Source organism: Pelodiscus sinensis, chromosome 5, assembly GCF_052426305.1.
Source record: "Pelodiscus sinensis isolate ZL-2025 chromosome 5, ASM5242630v1, whole genome shotgun sequence".
Taxonomy (NCBI): Eukaryota; Metazoa; Chordata; order Testudines; family Trionychidae; genus Pelodiscus; species Pelodiscus sinensis.
Genome location: NC_143056.1, coordinates 22768264 through 22789788, shown reverse-complemented (window position 1 = coordinate 22789788; position 21525 = coordinate 22768264). Strand labels below are relative to the sequence as shown.

General features: G+C 44.8%; 1 long non-coding RNA gene across 1 annotated transcript in view; it reads left to right on the top strand.

Moving 5' to 3' along the window:
- The first annotated feature begins 1879 nt into the window (after positions 1-1879).
- The window catches only part of LOC142829075 (uncharacterized), a 118146-nt gene continuing 98500 nt past the window's right edge, over positions 1880-21525 (top strand). Inside the window, exon 1 of the long non-coding RNA XR_012903296.2 lies at positions 1880-2020. This is a non-coding gene — a long non-coding RNA (uncharacterized LOC142829075). The remainder of the gene's footprint in view (positions 2021-21525) is intronic.

Below are 21525 nucleotides of genomic sequence, written 5' to 3'. Positions count from 1 at the left end.
TATTTAAAAATTGTTTTTAGCTTGTATAATTAAAAATTGGCCTTGAATTCATAATTAAAACGTGTTTAATAATAGCTACGGATTAGGATGCAGTTGCTTGTGGAATTATGCACACAACATAATCAAAATGGGCACTTGTCCTTCACCACGTGCCCTCCATTTGCACAGTTAATATGTTCTGCAGTGGATATGGCATGTTTCTTATAACCATTGTAGTGATCACATTATGTGGTATAAATGTCTAATAAGACAACACAAAGATTTGCGTTAGAATTTGTTTGGACAGAAGCAAGAAACTATATAACTCTCAATATGAAGATGTCTGTACCATGCGCTAGTTGGGCCTTGCCATAAAGACTCCATGAAAACCACAAATAGCTAACAGACATATCTGGTAAACCTGACTGACCATCAAAGGTCCATCACACTTATGCTCTGTAGTTTTCGCTGGCACTACGTCTGATTCCACATCCTTTGCAAAGTCTTGCTCTTCCCTCCCCCTCGGTGCTCCTCCCACACTTTTTTTTCATTTCTTTAATGAACAAGGGTCAAGCTACCTCAATCACCACCTCTTCCTCTGATCTCCACTATAGTATTTCATTTGGGACACTGACGGAAACTCTACAGGGCCAAGAACAAAGCATTCTCATTGGAGGGCCTTGTATTGTAGAATACACCGCCACTAGAGGTCAGGAAGAGCCCAAGTCTTGCAATTTGCCAGGCCCCATACAAAACTCATCCTATAAAAAGGTTTTTCATGCAGCTACAGAGAGACCAAACAGCCTGGCAAGATTTCCTGCCCCTATCCTCCTTGAAAGACAGCTACAAATAATTATATCAATTCAGAAGGCAGTTTACAATGGAGAATGGACACATATCTCAACGTGATCCTTAATTTTGCGGAGGGCAGCTAAACACAATAGTAAAGGATGCATTAAAAGTGCACATGCAGATCTAGTTATATCAATTGTACTCAGTATCCAGGCACAGTTCTAGCACTGTTTGTGCCCTAGACTGCGAAATTGTATTTTTTACCAGAGGACAGCAATGCTTCCTATCAAGCTAGGACCCCAGGCTAAATTCCCTCTGTGCTCACTTGGTCCAGGAAAGGGGCAGACATCCACCCCATACCTTGCAGGGCCAGTACATTGGCTGACCATTCATGAAGGCAGCACCTTGCTTTTGCCACCCATCCACAAATTGCCACTCTGGGCAATCATCTATTTAAAAATTAAAGCTCACTCTTTTAACAGTGCCCGGCCAGCCCAGCCCTGGGAGAATGAGACAGCTTCTGCGTGGGCTCACCCATCTTCAACAGCCTTGTCAGCTAAAGCCCATCATGGCTGATGGTGCAGGATCTAGAAAGAACCAAGCTTGACTTTCAGATCCCAGGGGGAGCTGGTAGGGCAGGCTGGCAGCAAAGCTCCTCATGGCTTCCAAAAAGAACAGACTTGCCCTGGAAAGCTCTGACTCCGGGAACACCAGCGGGCCTTTGGTTTCCGGTTCCCCAGCAGAAGAAATTGCTCTTAGGAGGCGGCAAAAGCAGAGGAGAGCAGGTGTGTTTCCGGGTGAGGCTGGCAGTCACTGCCTCCTGAGCTGTGGTGGGCAATACAAGGGGGGGAATGGCCCATGCTGCTGGGGGGCTAGGCAGGGGCGGCCCCCCTCCTGCCGCGGAACAAGGCTCTGGGTAAGAAGAGCTGCGCGGCCGAGACTTGTCTCCCGCTCCGCTCAGTGGCGGCTGCTGTGGCCCACGGAGAGTCACCTCCCGGCCGAGGCAGCCTGAGCAGCATCAGTATTCCAGAGACATTGGCAGGCAGACTAGCGCAGGCTTGGAGCCGCCGCTGTCCTCAGATGAACCCGGCGCGGCTGCCAGCAGCCGGCTGAGTGCGCGCAAGGCTGGAGCGGGGGCTCCGAGCGCCGGAGGCGGCTAACAGCCTTGCTGTAGAGTTCTTAGCGATGCCTCTGGCCACATAGATTTAGGCGGGGGGGCCTAGATACGCTCCGCAGAGAGACTGGCAAGGTAAGATTCAAAGGGAGAGACACCCACAGAAAGCTCCCGGCGGCAGCCTCAGGAGAGAAGGGAACAGCGGCGTGGGGGAGCGGGCGGGTCTTTCCTTGCCGGGTGCCCGACGGAGCGCATGGCGGACCGGCTTCCAGATGTTGGGGCCTGCAACATCTGGAAGCCGGGAGGGTAGCGTCCAGCAGGGCTTGTTTGTAGCGGGTTGGAGCCGCAGAGAGCCGGGTGTTAACAGCAGGGAGAGACTCCTTGGTAAGTGCGTGTCAGCCCCCATGGAGCCCTCCCTCACCGCAAAGTTGACTAGTGCTGGCCAAAGCCTGCTGGTACATTTACAGGAGCGGATGGAAGCGGATGGGGGAGGGGAAAGAGGGACAACCCCTGACTGTTTTGCCTGGGGAGGGAAAATAGTGCATAGGAATAACATAACCAGCCCAAAGCCCCTGACTAAACCCTGCCATCCGCCCCTTTAAAATCAATAACCGCGTGCGTCAGCGACGCGCCGGAGCCACTTGGGCAAAAGGTGTCTTGTTACCTAATGAGCTTATCACCTAAACCTGGAAGCAAATGAAAGCGCAGCGGTGAGGCGCTCAGCAAAATCAGGGCGCCGAAAGGTCCCTGCGGGTCAGCTGGCCTGTCCCCTGGCCTCGCATTCTGGCCCGGGTGTCTGGGGGGGGGGGGGGAGGCAAATCCTTCTCCTTTTCCTTTTCCTTTTAACTCAGGACGAGTTTTGCTTTTGCATCCTCGTCACTGTCCAACCCCATCTCCAGCCCCCAAGCATTTTTCTGCTGGACCAAGCAGGGGCAGGATCTGGGGCGGAGGGAGCATTTCAGCGCCTCTCTTTGCTGATTTCGTTAGTTTCGCCTTCCACCTTTTTTTCCTGGCACATAAAACAGGCGACATCTAACTGAGCCACTAAACGAAAGAAACACTTGGAATGTCCCCGCACTCCAAGGATCCTGCACTGAGCATGAGTTATGCTTCGGATCAACTGAAGCTGGCTTTTGGTTACGCCTGCACTGAGCGTTGAGGCTAAGCCTTCTAGGGCCTGAGGTGTTCCAGAAATGTAACCCCTAGTACAGCGACCCCTTCTGTCCCAATGGAAACTTCCCCTCTGCCCTCTTCATGTTTTCCTGGACTGTTTTTCCCCAGTGATTCCAATGGGGTGGATGTGGGGGCGCGGAGCCGCCCAAATTCGAATTAAACGCAGCAAGAGGGCGAGTCACCCTTGGGAACGGCTGGAACAGTGCCTTTGTGTCCCATCCCCTGGAGGGGGGTTCGACAGACTGTTCAAGAGTGGGACTGAGCGGGGGTGGGAGGAGAGACGGGGTCCTAAAAGCAAACCTATGGGGCGATAAATAACAGCAAGCTTTGGGCAAAGGGGGGCCTTAAAAATGATTCCCTCGATGCGCGGGGTGGGTGATCACCCTGCCAGGAGTGAGACTTGGCGCTAATATTATAACCATCCAGGGCGATCAGGACAATTTTTATAGCGGGGGGTTCTTACACCAAACTGTAAACCCTGTATATGCTGGAAATCACGTCAGGTCAGGGATGCAGCATCACACACATCCGTTTCTAGTTCCAGCACCTATAAAACTATCGCACGTTACCACAGGTCCTTGGCAGTTAGTTGTGTCGCCCTCCCCCCTGCAGCTGCCTTGATTCCTTCGCTCCTTTCCCTTCTCCTCTTGCTTTATTCCTGAGAACCACAACACAATAAGAGCCATCATTTAAAATCTATCCAACTATCGGCGGAGCCTGCACCACCCCCGTTCCCGCCCCCTGCAGGGACAGGAAAAGGCACGGTAGGAAAGCGTTTGCAGATTGCGCTCTCCCTAGCTCAGAGCTGCGCAGCGCCTGGTGAAAAGACTTTATCCTCAGATGACACCGTCGACAGCTCCTCCTCCAGTCCCTTCCCTCCTCCTCCCCCCCACGCCGCTTCTCTTCCTCTCGCTTCTCTCTCAACCCTAATTGGGCTCTTGCTAATATGATTACTGCCCAGTTAAATGTTTCTTGATCAATCTTGTTAAGAGGGGATTTCTTCCCCCCCCCCCCTCAGTCGGTTGTTGGTTAAAAGCCCTGGTTACAGACAAGCGATGGTGATCTGTTTGGGGGAGGGGAGAATTGGTATGTCAAAGCGGTTCCTTTAATGGTGTTTTTGGATCGGTTTCTGCGGATTGTTCCTCCTCAGATCGGGCTTGCTGATAAGAACCGCCTTGGATTTATATAACACGTTGTTTTTTGGTCCTAATCCCAGATCAGAATGTTTCCTTCCTTGCTCGAAATGCCCATTCGCATGATCCGCTGGGTTCCTGGGATGTTTCTTGCCAATTCCTGCACCGGGTGTTATGTTTCGGATCAATTGAAGCTGCCTTTTGGTTACGCCTTTGAATCGCTGATTGTTAATCATTTAGGTGTAAAAATCAGACTACATAACACCCCACATTCGAGGAGAAATATTTTAGATATAACATACCCGTAATCACACTGAAAGGTGTAGATATTTTCGCTCCCGGTTGATCCTGCGGTTTGTTAATAACATTTGTCACATGCATTAAGCAATGCTACTTAACGCAGGCTCTCTGAGTGGCCCCCTCCTGCTACCTAACTAGCAATTTCCACAACACTGATCAATGAGGCTAGAAGACTCGTTGCGCCTCGGTTTGTTTTCTTTTGTGGTTTTCACTGTAACTTTGCCGGTGTCCGTTTTGACTCAGCAAATGTCTTAATTGGAGAATTGTGATCAAGTGTCTATAAAAATACAAGATTTCCGAGAGCTGCGAGGGAGTGTTCCGGGCTTACTGACCTGTCTAAAGGAATGTGGGGTGGGTTGCTTTGCCTTTCTAGCATCTGATTAATACAAAGGGCTCGTTGGATGATGGGCATCCAATGAATTTCCGTCGATCATTTTTTCCTGTACCCCTACACCAGCATATTCGCACTCCCATTGTCCTATGAATTTCATTCATTACAGGCTCGCTCCGCTTTGGGTGTAATGGGAGTGCGGAGCGAGCCTGTTAATTGCACTTCTCAAGTAAATATGTTTGTCACCTGTAGATAACTGGAGGATATCAAGAGAAGCACAGGTCACAAGGATAGTGAACAATTTGTCTCCTGTTGACAGAAGAGAGATCCCTTCAATCTAATGCTTGTTGTTCGTTGTGTTTTGGTAGTGACTCGTACAGATTTGCTTTGTTTCGTCCCTTCTCTCCCGGTACCAATTTTGTGTACTGAGTTCGAAAAATGAGACTCTCCCCCTTCTAATAGAAATAATGTGGACGTCTACAGCATCTGATTATTTCAAAGCACTTTATGCACATCAATGCGTGATGCCTCATACCATCTGATTGACCCCTGTCCTCACATACCCAGTGTACTTCCTTCTCTTTCCTGTGCCCAAAGGCCGGGTGACAGCTCTTTAAACAGGCTGGTCTTTAATAAATGTTGAGATCAATAGACTATGGGAAAGAAAGAAAGAAAGAAAGAAAGAAAGAAAGAAATCCGAGTCCAGAAAGAAACATTCCCTTTTTCTGGCAAAAAGAGGTTTAAAATAGATTATTTTGGTCAATCCAGATCTTCAGCCCCTAAGGGTTGTCTATGGAACCCAAAGAGATGTGGAGGAAAGGAGCGCTCTCTGTGCTTCTTGAGGGCTGGAAAAGGAGCGGAGGGGAGACACACGCACAACGCTGGGAAAGCGCCAGGCTGAAAGGGACAAGAGGGAAGGTTAGAAGGGAAACCTTCAGTCCCGCAGCTAAGGGATCCCGCCGTTTGGGAGTCTCTGCAGTCGGGAGCGGCGGGTTTCTTTGATGACACTTAGCGCAATTAGAGAGCCCACAAACAAGCTCTTGCAGACATTGGCGCTTCTGGGAGAAGCATGAGGGGGGAAGAGACGTACCCGGTATCACTAGTGAGGGGTCCGGGACGCCCGTGGTACGGGGAGAGGGAGCGAATTGTGAATAGCGCCTGTCCGGTTTGTAACTTGCGGCTGCAGTGCGAACAGCGGTATCCTATGCCTCTAAGTGAGCACAGCTCGGGAAAGGGAGTGGGGCGGGTACAGATAATGGACTTAAAAGCTGCGCTCATCGCACGACGGGCCAAAAAAGGAATATCCCGAGGTGGGGTAAATCGGTTCAGAGCCACTGGCCCCTTGCAGGGGAGCTACAGCGATTTATATTAGCTCGGGGGCCGCAAGAAACAACAGACTTTGGGTCTGACCCCCCCCCTCCCCCGTTTTGTCCCTTTCAGCGATTTCTCACCCCAGCCTGCGGGGAGCTGCGTTTGCATGTCTCGTGGTACTCTAGGGAGCTCACAGGATGCTCTCGACAGGACTCGTGCCTCTCCCCCCGTACCTTGATTTACCCTGCCTTTCCCTTTGCGCCCATAAGCTGTGGGGAGACGTACAAAGGAAAAGCGGATCGCGCTGGAACTGGACGGGTCGGCTCTTTCGAAGAACGAGGCTTTCCTGAGTTGGATTTTATAATCTGTGTATCACTCTAGCCTACAGCGTTTCTGGCTCTTTACGCCGCATGCCTGGCGTGCAGGAAAAAGCCGAAACTTCGTTCAAGTCCCAACACGACACATTTCTTCAAATACAACAATGAAGTCACTGCTAATTTGCACCGCTACAGCACGGATTCCACAGCGCTTTACAAACAGGAACGCGCTCTGCTTTCACACCCTTGTTAGATAGCGATCAGTAGCCCATTTACTTGGGGCTGAATTGTCCCAGGTCCCCCCGTTAGAGAGAGGAATAAATCATACACTCCTCACGCCCATTTCTAGGTTTTAATTCCTCACCACCCACATTGTCACTGATCCCAACAATCTGAATGATAGTTTTCAGTGGTTTGTCCGGGCTATTTCAAACAAACAAACACGCTCTGTCAGGAAACTGCTACTGACGATGATAGTTCCTAGGTTTTAGGGTGATTTTAAAACAAAACCAACGCTTCTTTGACTTTAATTCGTGGTCCATTCTAGTTTTCAGGCAAATCCGCATGAAGTTTTCCAACTACAGTATTTCTTATTAAGCCGACACAAAAAACACATCAGTTGTTTTCTTTCCGGGTAGATGAACAGACCTCTCGTGTTTTCAATATAGACAGGAGATACCAAACTCAAGTCAACTTGTTTTTCTTACAGAAAGCTGCTCATGCGATTAAGAAAGGAAAGTAAGCAGCAGCTCTGAATTTAAGATCGTTTTCGTTTTAGAAACAACTTGTCACATAAATCTGAAACAGAAACTGTTAACTTCTGTTTGATCTTCAAATGTTATCAAATAGGGCTTACAAAGCGGGGGGAGAATACTCTGCATGTTTAGAAAAAGGATGGCTCTGTTTTCGTTTCAGGGCAGTAACTTTTAAATAATATTTAACAAAATAATTGACCTTGGTGTTTAAACTACAACTCCCTTCACGTCAATAAACCCACTAGTTTTTTTAAATTCACTATGTGAACTCTAGCATTCATTCTCCTAATCTCACCACAATATTTGTTTCTGTTGAGATTTTGTTTAGTGAACTCATCAGTGAAAAAGAAAAGAGAGCCTCTTTGACACTATGTATTAGAGCTCTCATATATTTTCCTTTTCCCCTGAGAAATAAAAATATATATGGAAGTGACTTTTCTGATGAAAAGAAACAAGAAAAAGTTTTTGGGCAAATTATGGTCTGTCTGCCTCTTAAACATGCATCCTCACTCTTTAAAATATACAACAATCATTCAGTACCAGAAAGATTTTGTGGAATTTATCTTTTAAAATAATTAGGGCTTCAGTCTATTTTCTGTGTAAAGAAAATAAGGAAATAACTCCAAAAGTAAGTATCATAGTATGCTATTAGGACTATGTTCTTTGCACCATTCTCTTCTCTTCTCTTCTCTTCTCTTCTCTTCTCTTCTCTTCTCTTCTCTTCTCTTCTCTTCTCTTCTCTTCTCTTCTCTTCTCTTCTCTTCTCTTCTCTTCTCTTCTCTTCTCTTCTCCGCTATCTTTAGAAAAAGCAGATTGCTTTTTCATTGTGCTTTTGCTGTATAGACTCTCTTTTCTGGAAAAAGTTTTCTTCCGAAATAAGCTTACAGTCTAGATATAGCCTGGACCTACATATCACTTTTTCTATCTCCACCAAGCTCCTCCTATCATGTCAAGAGTCTGATTTGTATCACTGTCAACAAAGGACACATCACTAACTGCAAATAACATCATTCAGTGGTCAACAATTGGCCTCTCAATCCAGCACACACACAGCTATCTCAACAATCATTGGAAGCTCAGGAACTAAAGTACACGATGGTGTTTCACAACTGGAGATGTGACATTATCTTGTAGTTCTGACAGGGTCATATTGATCATGGGATAATGAGTTCCCTTCAATGCCATGAAGAGCATTGACACAGGTTAGTATCTGTTGTTTCAAACCACAGGTAATGAATGACAGGGACTACTGGGTTTTTTGTTTGTTTGTTGGGTTTTTTTTAACAAAGACTGAACTATCAGGCAATGGGGATGTGACTTCACAACCCCAGTAATCTGGGAATGCTTGTAATAGCCATGTCCTAAATCTACCATAATCCATATGGAACTGCAGTTTTCTGTGCTATGCAGCTGATACTCACATTTGCTTTCCCTGCTAGCTGGTCACACACTATAATAGTATGTCATATAACTTTTCAGACATGCTGTGCTGTTGTGCCTACATTATTTCCTGCCATTTTAATGGTGTCTTCAAAAATATCCCCATTAGGTCCCAGTTTAATGGCAAGATCGTGCATACTAAGGACAGCTATACATTGGGAGGCTGTGCAGAGCCAAACTGCCTTGAGTGCTGTGGAACCCACACACCTAGGATATGTGTAAACTACATGGCTCCGTCGATGGAGCCATGTAGATTTGTTTGTTCGGCAAAGGGAAATTAAGCCGCAATTTAAATAATCGCGGCTTCATTTAACTTTAAATGGCTGCCTGGCTCTGCCGATCAGCTGTTTGTCGGCAGATCGGGGCAGTCTGGACGCTCCCCAGCCGACATGAAAACCCTTTATCGACCTCCCCGGTAAACCTCATCCTACGAGGCATAACGGGGAGGTTGATAAAGGGCTTTCAGGTCGGCGCGGGATCATCCAGACTAGCGCGCTGAGCCGACAAACAGCAGATCCGCTGTTTGTCGGCACAACGCGGCAGCCATTTAAATGTAAATGAAGCCGTGATTATTTAAATTGTGGTTTCATTTCCCTTTGCCGATCAGCCTAATCTTTATGGCTCCATCGATGGAGCCATGTAGTTTAGACACACCCCTAGTGTGGTTACTGAGCAATGCAAGTGGTACCTAGACCATAGCAACAGTTAAGACCAAGAGACCTCTACAGCATGGGCTGGGAGCCAGCTGGCTTTTAGCTCAGAGGGTAGAGGCTCCTATACTCAGCTCCAGAAGTCCCAGGTTTAAATCCGCTGGGTGGTGATTACAGCTGCACCTCCCAGACTCCTTCACACTGATACCCAGTGATTGTCAAAGTCTTTAGGTGAGATGTGCGATTTCCCTATGCACTCCCCCATCACTTTCCCCATGGTCAAACCAACCAAGATGAAGAACATGCCATGTTGATATATTCTTGATATCTGAAGGTTCAAGTGTCATATCTATAGCCAACCAGCCTAAAGCACAAATACAGCAACTTACCGAAGAAACAATGTCTCCACAACCTAAAGGCAGTTCCTGAGGTTTGTTAGTCAAATTGTTCCCTTTTAATGAATTTAGAAAAGATGGATACTAGTGCACCTCTTGTGAAAAAACTTAAGAAGCAAAGTTTCCCACTGCTACAACTGGTAAAACTGGAGGAGCTTGGGTTGCCAGAGCAAACAGCAAAGACAATGCTGACAAACTATGTGAAGTGTCTGCAAAACAGCAAGCCTCTGGACTGCCTCCACATGCAGAAGCCTTATAAGCCAGTCACTGTCAAAGCCAATTTTAGAAGTACTTAATGAGGCTGTTAATAATGCTAGAGGCACAACACAGTTTATGTGAACAAACATGGCTGTCGAGTCATACTTTCTATTATTAATTCTTCTACTCCACACACTGCTTCCAAACAAGACCTGCGAGTGCTCACTATCTCTCTCTGCGGGAAACTTAGCTGACCAGTTAGAGGCATAAGGTACAACAGTGAAAGACTCAGCAGTTAAAAAACTCTCTTACCATGTTAAAAAAAGTGCATACATGGCTGATGAATGCCCCAATGCAAATCAGGAGAGATATAGACAAATTGGAGAAAGTGAGAGGAGAGCAATACAAGTGATTACAAGTCTAGACAACATGAATTTTGAGGAGAGACTGAAAAAACCAGGTTTGTTTAGTCAGAAGAAGAGAAGAGTGGGGGGTAACATGTACAGTTTTCAAGTACATAAAAGGTTGTTATAATGAAGAGGAGGGACAGAAATTGTTCATTTTTGTTATCTACTGAGGATAGGATAAGAAGCAGTTGCAGCAAGAGAAGTTTAGGTTGGTCATTAGGAAAAAGCTTCCTAACTGTCAGGGTAGTTTAACATGGGAATAAATTGCCAAGGGAAGTTGTGGAATCTCTGTTGTTGGAGATCTTTAAGAGCAGGTTAAATAGTCACCTCTCATAGTCTAGATAATACTTATTCTTTGAGGGCAAAATACTTGCTGAGAAGACCTCTCAGGGTCCCTTTCAGTCCTCTCTTCAGCAATCACGAGCACAAGTGCAGTATCTTCAAAACACAAGTTGGACTTCCTTGATCCAGCACCATCAGGACCTGAGCAGTCCTGGACCAGGGACTTTGTCATACCAGGGGAGATCAGTGCTCCCCTGCTGGCTGCCCCACTGCTAACTCCTCTCCCTGGGGCTCCCAAGGCAAGGGTTCCCTGCCATGCCAATGCTGGCTTGGTTGAAGCTCCCTGCCCTGCTGCCCACCCGCTGTCACCAAGGTTAACCAGGGCTCCCCTGCTGGGCCACCCGGCTGCCGCCAGCCCCGCTGACTCTAGGGTTCCCTGACCAAGGCTCCCCAGCCACTGCCTGGCCCCACGGCTGACAGGGATTCCTCTGTTGGGGTGGGTCTCCTTGGCTGCCACCGGGCCCCATTGCTGCCAGAGATTTCCAGCGGTTCCCTGGCCAGGGCCACCAGGCCAGACCTGCTGCCACTGGGGAATTCCCGGCTGAGCAAGGTTTCCCCAGCTGGACCCAGGCTCCCTAACCCCCGGCTGGCCCTGCTGATGCTGGGGTTCCCAGCCTACCCACTGCTAGCCCAGGCAGAAATCCATAGCCCCCACGTTCTCCCAGCTGGCTCAGAGTCCTCACCTTCAGGACGCTTTGGTCTGACAACTTCTGTGGCCCTCTTGGACCACAGATGTTGCTGCATCAGAGAGTCCCAGATTTGGGAGATTCAACCTGTACATTTGAAAAACCATAAATTGAATGTCTTCATTGTACTTTTTTCAACAAGAGTCCAAAAAGACTGAATATCTTGGGAAAATATAGAAGATGCTCTAGGACAGAATTTCAAATTAGTCCAACCTGGGAAAATCCGCTGGTTTCTCACGAGTGATCCCTGGTTATTGTCTTAAAATTACGCAATTATTACTAGATAGATGTAGGATAGATATTACTATCCAACATCTTGACAGATAAAAGGAGATTAAAAAAGTTGGCCTGTCACTGGTTCTTAGCAACTGTATGGGAAAAAAAACCCAATGCACAAGTTGAAGCACACACTGTTTCCTGACTTGTCTAAGGGCTTTAACCAGGTCTATCTGGAGGCTCTCCATGATGGCTGCACAGTCTTAACCCAGCTTCTCCAAACTGAACAACTGTGAGCAGAATTTTCCATGCTGAATTTCCTGAGGCCTTGCTTGACCTTGTCACTGTATTGGAGCTTTGGCCTTGTCTGCTGTTCTTAAGTTGACCACAGAAGACAATCTTGAGGCATGCACTCCCTGTGCCCAGCCAGCGAAGTCTGTCAATCTCCTGTGTAATCTGTAGCCCAGTTTTCTCAAGGATCTTATTACTGGTGATCCATTGGTCCCAACTAGCTCCAAGGATTTATCTAAAACAGAGGTGAAAACTGTTTAATCTCCACTCCTGTTTGGAATATGTAACCCTGCTTTCACAACCGTAAAGGAGGGTAACAAAGGACACAAGCCAGATAAACAGATATTTGTGTCCAGGGTTAGCAACTTGTTGTTCCAAACCTCTCAGGCAAGTTTGCCAAAGATAACAGAAACTTTGCTGATTCTGTCATCAAGTTCTCTAACAAAAAGGTAAATCAGGTGATAAGCCATTATTACTGGCTTTGGAATGTATCTACCAAGATGGGATGGATCTAAATAGTGAAGCTGATGGGCTACGTTCGCTACTATGTTCAGAGAATACAATTACCATTCTCTCCACTTGGGTCATTAAACAATGCCATTCAGGCAATTGATACAGCAGTAGAAGATCTTTGTCCAACAATAGAAGTGACATTTGGATCAGAGAGAAGATATCCACTGAAAAATGTACTGGAAGAAGGAAAGACTTTTCACAATTTAACTATTGAAGGCACTTATATTGAATCCTTAATAAAGAGGACAAGAAGTGTTTGTTTAGATAGCTTAAAAAATACAGAGACTTGATTCTTACAAACCAACAACAGTAACTTCTGGATTCTACTAATCCTTTATGTAGTTTTACAGATGCCAATCTTATAAAATACCAACAGTTGAGTGGAGTGCGGCACTACCAGCAACAGAGCTGCAACGTGATCAGGACAGAATATAGAACTGGAACATACAATGGAATGTCATACAACAAATGACCAAAGATTTGACTTTAACTTCTTCTTTAGTCTCACTAATGGCTTGACCCAATCTTTGTGCTATATTTCCAGCAATAAAAAGCTATGTCTACACTATGGTGCATCTACACTGCACCGTTATTTCGAGATAACTAGCATTATTTCTAAATAACAATGCAAGTGTCTACACAGCCATTCCATTATTTTGAAATAATTTTGAAATAACGGATGGCTTATTCCAAAATCTGTAAACCTCATTCTATGAGGAATAACACATATTCTGAAAATAAGGTATGTGTAGATGATCCTCTGCTGCTATTTAGAAATAGCCCCTCACCAGGGCCATTCTAAGTTATTCCTTCCTCCCCAGTGCCTCTTCGGACTCTAAATTGAGGTAGCATGTCTACATTAGGGAAACTTGCCTCAAACTAATTTTGAGACTTCCCTGTAGTGTAGATGTGCTATTTTGAAATAAGCTATTTTGGAATAACTATTATGGAATAGTTTATTTCAAAATAAGCGTGCAGTGTAAAAATATAAGAGATTATTTCAAAATAATAACTCCCAAAATGACTATTTTGAAATAAACTTATTCCCCAAGGAAAAAGGAGTTGTTATTTTTTAAATAACCAGCCCATTATTTCAAAATAACAGGCTTGGCAATGTGGATGCTCTGCTTGTTATTTCAAAATAAGGGTCATTATTTCAAAATAATTCCCCAGTGTAGACATGCCCAAAGTGCTAGAAATTATCTCTGGCTACTCTGTCACAACAGCTACAGTTGAGTGTTCTCTTTCATCACTGAAGAGAGTTGCATTCTGAAATAATTTGTCTTTTGCCTTATTATGTGAATGAACTAATAAGTATATCTATTGAAGGTCTGTAAGTACCAGACATCCCCAATTTCAATTCTTTTCACCCTCAACCTATTTTGATCCCCATTCAGTAGCAGGGACAATTAAGGGGCTCTAACTCTTGTGATTCTCTCATCTTGTATTAGCATCATGTTACCTGCTTCCTTAATCCCCACCCCATAGTTTCAATTGAACACAGTATTCTTTACTTTCTTGTCTACACTGTTCCCCTGCACAGTTAAACACCACAATTAAATTTCAACCTGTGTTTCAGTGGTGGGTCAAATTAGTCTTAAAGGGAGATTGCATAAGCCTGCCTGTAAAGCTTTCTGGGATCTTTCAGTGAGTAAGTCATTATGAAAATACCTACAATTGCTGATGTTTCCCTAGGTTTAAATTATCCCTTGACAGATATATATCCCTGGCTCTTTTTAAACATTTAACATTGCTCTCAGAGTCCCTTGCTGCTATGTACAAAACACTCAATTTGTAAATACCAGGACAATGAAGGGGTGATCACTAGCAGCCAGCATGGATTTACTAAGAACAAATCATGCCAAATCTGCTTAATTTCCCTTTTTGATATGCTAACTGGTTTGGGAATAGGGGGAATGTGGTGGACATAATATATCTGGACTTTAGCAGGGCTTTTGATGCAGACATAAGGACTGACAGCTATATATGTGGGTGTGCATGCACACTGAAGCCAATTCCCTTGGTTCACTCCACTTCCTGAAGTGGTACCAGTGCTGGATGGGACAGGCTTGCTTAAAGTGGTGTGGGAGGGGGAGAGTAATGTCGGGTGCTGTTGTAGTAACTTGAGCAAGGAAGCTGTAGCCACTCTGGCATTTGCTGCTGCAGCAAGGCAGGTGCTCTGGTTTCTCTCTGTGCTGCTGCTGCAACATCCCCACTGGGGCAGCTGCTGCTGCCACCACCAAGGAAATACCAGGATCTCCTACAACCAACCAACCAACCCACCCACACCCCCTCCACACCTACACACACTTGTCTTCCATCTCCCCTTCCCTATTGCATTTTCCTGTCTTCTCCTAGCCCCACCCCATCTCCCTTGCCCTGCCCAGCAAGGGCACTCAGAGGGAACAGGTGGACACTAAGACCCAGAAGGCAGCCTCGAGATACGGAGGTAGTCACCCTGAGCAGCTGCTCCATCCCACTCTCTGCCTGGACCTGAGAGCCAGTACATTTTGGGGGGAGGGCTGCATGGGAAAGGCAGAGAGTCACCTGACAGCCAGTACATTTTGGGGGGAGGGCTGCATGGGAAAGGCAGAGAGTCACCTTCCTTTCTCTCTCCAGCAGGCCAATGAGCACACTAGGGAAGCTCAGCACTTGCAGAAATTTGGGAGAAGGGAAGTAGCATATTATCTTGCATGCCTTCCATGTCTCACCTCTGTTTGGGGTGGCAATGCCCTCCCTGCTCTTTCCCCCAAATTATGCCCAGCACAATCCCTTATAACATTCTGATAAGTATGATGGAGAAATGTGGGCTCAGCCAAACTACCATTAAATGGATACTTAACTGGTTAAACAACAAAAGACAAGTAACTAATGGAATGATGTCAGATTTGAAGGAGGTCTCGAGTGGGGTTCCACAGGGATCTTTTTTGGGTTCAGTGTTATTTATCATCTTTATTAATGACCTGCATGTAAGAATGGAGAACATATTAATCAGATTTGCAGATAATGACACAAAGCTGGGGTAGTTGCAAACACTCTGGAGGATAGCATTAAATTTCAAAGAGATCTAGATAAATTGGAGAACTGAGTTCTAGACACCAAAATGAAATTCAACAATGGAAAAATGTAAGGTGCTACATTTAAGGAAGAAAAGCCAAATGCACAAATACAGAAAGGAAGGATAATTGACTTGGCAGCAGTGTTACTGAGAAAGCTCTGGGAGTTGTCATGGATCACAACTCCATCAAGCAACATGATGCTATTACATTACAAGAAAAAAAAAGTGCAATTTTAGATTGCATTAAATTACAAGAGGTGATGGTAGCATTTTAGTAGGCCTCAGCTGGAGTAATGTCCAATTTTTATACATTCATCAAGGTTTATAAAGAAGGTGATATATATAGAGAAGGTGGAAAGAATCCAGATGATCAAAGGAATGGAATGCAAGCCATATGAGCAAAGGCTGAAGGAACTGGGTTTGTTTAGCTTGGAAGAGAAGAGATTAAGAAGGGGGAGGGAGACATGATAACAGGCTTCAAATACTTGAAAGGATGCCATAAAAAAGATGGAGCAAAGCTGTTCTCTCTGACCACAGAGGGCAGGACAAGAGCCAATGGGTTCAAACTACAGCATAGCAGATGTAGATTAAATCTCAGGGGAAATTTCCTAACTGTAAGAACAGTAGGACAATAGAACAAGCTGTCCAGGGAGGTTGTGGAAGCTTCTTCACTGGACTAGGGGTCACCAAATGAAATTAATAGGTAGCAGGCAGTGTACCCTCTAAGATTTTCCATCCATGAGCGGAGTGAGTTTTGTCTTGTGCTCCAATATTGAGGTCATTTGCGTTTGTTCGGAGGTGTGTCATTGTGATACCCACCCAGTTATTAACAAATATCTTAGGGTATGTCTACACTACCCCGCTAGTTCGAACTAGCGGGGGTAATGTAGTCATCCGCAGTTGCAAATGAAGCCCAGGATTTGAATTTCCCGGGCTTCATTTGCATGAAGCTGGCCAGCGCCATTTTTAAATGCCGGCTAGTTCGAACCCCGTGCCGCGTATAGCCACAGGCATATTTTGATCCATTATATTTGGTACATGTGGAGGTTTAGCTTAATTAAACTCAGTCATGTTATGCTTGAATATCTTACCTAACAACAGAGACAGAAAGAAAACTATTTTCAGATACCTTAATAACTATTTTGCAAAGGGGAGAAGCCACAACTTTTGAGCTCTAATCTGCATTCTTTGAAGTCAATTGAAAAACTCTGGTTAACTTCAGTGGTGTAAGCTAGTTCCTTGTTCCATTCCAGTACTTTTTCGTCCCAAATTCTGATTATCTTCTGCAACATTATTTGAATATATCTGTGATTATGCATGCCAGAGCATGTCAAAATAATTGTATGGTGGACTATGCTGGGTTAAGTAGAATTATATTTAATGTTACTAATTTTCACATTATTTCACCCATAAAAGTCTTTACAGCAGTACTGTATTCCAGAGTCTTTAATTTATTCATGGGATAAATGTTTCATATAATGAAATTTATAGTAAATGTATTCTGAAGATTAATCTGTAAGTAGGGACCCATTCTGTAAAATGGACCCAATTTTCTTCAAAGAGAGAGATTTCCCCCAGCTGCAACTGAAAAGTTTTGAGAGCAGACCCTGTAGTTTTCTATTCATTCAGACAAGATTTCCTTCTTTTGTTAAGCATTTGGAGATTTAGCAGCTTTATAGGAACTCTTGATGCAACTTAGATTTTGTGTCACTTTATATCTGCAGTTCTTCACATTAATGAAATGTTGTTTATTATCATTTTTTGTTGATGGTGGGACTTAGTTTCTTTTTAGTGATGAATAAATTTCCTTTGGAACCTTTTGTAATTCCCTTTCTCCCAATTTACTGCTGTTAACTAGCCAGTTTCACTGGATGGACATTGGTGGGGCAGTTTACTTTTAGACACTGTGTTAATGATTAGGGGGTCCTGAAAACTGACATCTTTGCCCTGGCCAGCCAGAGCAGCCTCAACCGGCCAGAGCTGAGCAGGAAAAAGATTTTAAAAGGTCAAATCTCAGTGTCATAGCTGTAAACCTGAATGTTTAGCAACTTCCAGTAATACACAACATTCAAGGAGATTAGTCCAGTTTTTACAAAATCAAACCAAAGTTTGCTTATTCCCTGTAATTTTCAGCCTTAAGCTTTTCAACAATTACAACTCTCACTTGGTTCTCAATTTCTCCCCGACAAATCTGTAGTCAGCTTATTGTAGTTTTTGTTTAACAGCTTCAATAGTAAGGATGACAAAGGTCTTGAAAGGGTAGCAAATGTTTTCTAAAGGGGAAAACCTGAGCATCTGAAAATGGATCCTCATGTTTCCTGCACAAAAACTGTCCTGGTAACACAGCGGCTGCGTCTAGACTGGCATGATTTTGCGGAAATACTTTTAACGGAAAAGTCTTGTGCAAATTCAAGCGGCCAGTGTAGACAGCTGGAAAGTTTTTGCGCAAAAGCGGTCGCTTTTGTGGAAAAACTTATCAGTCTAGATGCAGCTAGCATGTTTATTCATGGCAACAGTAATCAGTTAAAATCATAAGTTAGCTCTGGTTTAAAACCATTCACATAGAGGATTTAGGCTTAAAAATCTAATCACTTGCAAACAGACACTTTGAAAAAAGTCACCTTGCTAACCCATGCTGCTGTAACTATTATTCTCTGTTAGTTGATCATTTTCCACTTCTACAATTCAAACATTTCCAAAAAGAAGGAGAGCATTGCATATGGGAACATTACTGAGAAGCCGCCTGCCTGAGCACCACCATGCAGCCCCAGCCCTGGTTCTGGCTAGAGCAGCTGCCTTCCCACCCACCATGCGTTTTCTCTGGCCCTTGCTGAAGCAGCCACCTGCTGCCCACCATGTAGCTCCTCTTGCCCCATTCAGGGCATCCTCCTGCCTTCTGCCATGATGCTGCACAGCTCAACTTAGGAGGTGAGTGGGGTAGATATTTCCTCTGTGTGCACGCACAAGTGTGCAACTGTAAAGAAAGTCTGGTAGCAGTTTTAAAACAAACAAAAAGAAGTTTTTCTTTGTGCAGTGTGCAGTCAACCTGTGGAACTCCTTGCCAGAGGATGTTTTGAAGACCAGTACTTTGAACAGAGTTCAAAAAAGAGCTAAAATCATGAAGGTTAGGTCCATCAATGCTTACTAGCCAGAATGGGTTGGAATGATGTCTGTAGCCTCAGTTTGTCAAGGTCTGGAAATGGATGACAGGCCATGGATCACTTGATGATTACCTGTTCTGTTAACTCCTTCTGGGGCATCTGGCGTTGGCCACTGTTGGAAGACAGTATACTGGGCTAGATGGACCTTTGGTCTGACCCAGTACGGCCATTCTTATGCTCTTACGTTTTAAAAAAAAAGAGGCTAAATAGTCATTTGTGTTGGATGGTTTAAACACAAGAAATCCTGCATCTTTGCAGGGAGTTAGACAATGACTCTTGAGATCCCTTCTAATCCTTTGGTTTTATAATCCCATGAAAATGTGTGAACCCCACTCTCCCTTTCTCCTCAGCTTTAATAATGTGGTAAATTGAAACCAAGACAAAGTAAACGAATATGAAAGTTTGGCAAGCTCTGCCTATTCCATTCAAATAGTAACAGTTACAGTTACACAAAAATTCAATTACATTCCTTACATTAAAAGTCTGGGGTGGTTTCTTTGGAGCAGAAGTAGGCCCATTTCCACATCACTGAGGGTACATCTACACTGCACGGCTACTTTGGGATACCAGAGGTATCCCAAAATAGCTACCCCCCCCCATACACACACACACGCCACCCAGTATTTTGAAAGATTTTTCCAAATAATGGATGCACTATTTTGCCATCCCAGTAAACCTCATTTCATGAGGGATAAAGGATGGCTCAAAATAAGTGCATTTGGCGCTCTGTAGATGCCCCAAATGTCAAAATAAGCTATTTTGAAATAGGTTTGAAATAGGATATGCAATTTGCATAGCGCAGATTGCATATCTTATTTCAAGTGTAGGGTGCTATGTAGATGCACCCTGACTGATTAGCTGAACATCTATAGTTAAACTGCAGCCTGACTCTACAGTAAGAATCATTTGTATCCCCCGGTGTACCTCTCAGAAAATAACATCCAAAGGCCATCATGAGTACCCAAAAAAGGGTGAATTACAGAGGGCAAGATTGTCACTTAACAAATTGTCTTGATCAGAGGACTGATATATAGATGCACTGTCCCAGGGGCAGAATAGGGAGGCAATTCTGATTCTGAGTGTCATAGTTAAGTCCCCTCACTCAAAAGGGAAAGTAATATGCTACAGGTTTATACCAGTAGCAGATCATTCTTCTCCATGTTAGATCAGCATAGGTGGTGAGGCAAGTAAGAGCTCCACTCATTCTGCCTATCTACACCCTAGTGGAGGCTTATCTCCTACCATGTTCTAATATACAGACCTCAGCAGGCCTGCCAACACTGGGGCAAAGGGAGAAGTTGCCTCTGGGCCCAGCAATTCAAAGGAACTTAGGGTTCCCAGCCACCGCTGCTGCTAGTGCAGCCGAAGCCCAGAGCCCTTTAAATCGCCACTGGAGTGCCACATGCTCTGGAAAGCTCTGAGGGCAGGAGGGGGAACACTGCGGTCCAAGTGGCACTGAGGGCTGGCTGCCCCCAGTCCAACCCTGTTGCCCATGGTCCCACCCCTTCCAGGATTGCAGAGTCACCCCCAAAGTTGCCCAGGTGTCCGTGGAGGCTGTCATCTCCCCTGGTCCTCAACAATACTATGATATGCAATTCATCCAGGAAAATTTTACCCAATGAGTCAGACCAGAGAGCGGAATCTGTGACATACATCACACGTGGCACATGAGCATAGTTACATCACATTTCCAGATAAACACATCTCCTACCCAGTGTATGCATAGTATGTGATCATATGTTCTCTGTCCTTTGTTATTCATTCATATGATTAGTCTGGTTCTGATTATTTTTTTCAGGCACCCTTACTCCCTTGCATGGGTGCATTGGCCAAACCACAGTCTTGCCCTTAAACTATGCAACAGAGAAAAAAGAATAATCAGAAACAGACTTATCACTTGAATAAATACCAAGGTATAGAGATCAGAAATTGAACTCACGCTGGGTGGGAGATCCATCTGCCTTAAAATGTGATGTAACTATGCTTGCTTGCCAGATGTGTGATGGGGGTCACAGATTTCTCCTCTTAGCCCAACTCACTGGGTAAAACTGTGCTAGCTCAAGGAAACCAAAGCTTCTTGAAAACATCATAGTCTGTGTTCGCTTGAGAAGTTAGTCTGCATACGACTCAGAAAGAGCAACTGAGGTCCTGTCATTACCGGTTGCTTTAGTGGTACTTACAGTTAGAATTGGCAGTGGTCTGGAAACACAGAGATATGCAACACCGTTGCTATGGATTAGATGTGCCTCCATGCAAAGGCCCATCTCCTGAAGGAGAATGGGAAACCATCAGATACTGGTTTGCTGGGTGAAGTGACAATATAAAGTACCAATAAGCAAGAACACAATGGCAAATGAATCTATAGAAAGAGAGACATATACAGACTGATAATGATCATACTTCTCCATACCGTTAAAGTACATGCACTGTGTCTATCATGGAGGTTCATCTCTCATCTCCCAAGGCTAGCATCCCTGCCTGGGAAAAAGGAGTCTCAAGCCACTAATCAGAGACAGACAACTGGTAGTGAAGTAACTCAGGGTTAAGCAGAAAGAGAGGAGGTGCATGGTGCCAGACTCTGTTGCTTCCAAGACACAAGAATTTTCTGAAATGACTGAGGTTCAGTCCCCACAATGTGCTCATACTTGATCCAGCTACTTTGGCAGCACATATAACTGCCAGTCCTCCACTAAACATCATATTTTATACAACCTCATGGCTTCTACATCCCAGTGGTCCTGCAGCCCTTCATCCAGTAATCTTAATGGCTTTTTATGAGTTTGTCCATGTGGTAAACAATGTGCATATCATCCAAAAAGAATAATCCACTTGTTTCTTATTGTGAGGGACAGATTTTTACTTCTCTTGGGCCCAGAGATGAACAGATGGAAAAGAAGAAAATAATTTTTCATTCTCAATTTGAGTGCGTGGTATGGCATACAAAAGAAGAACACTCCTTCTCT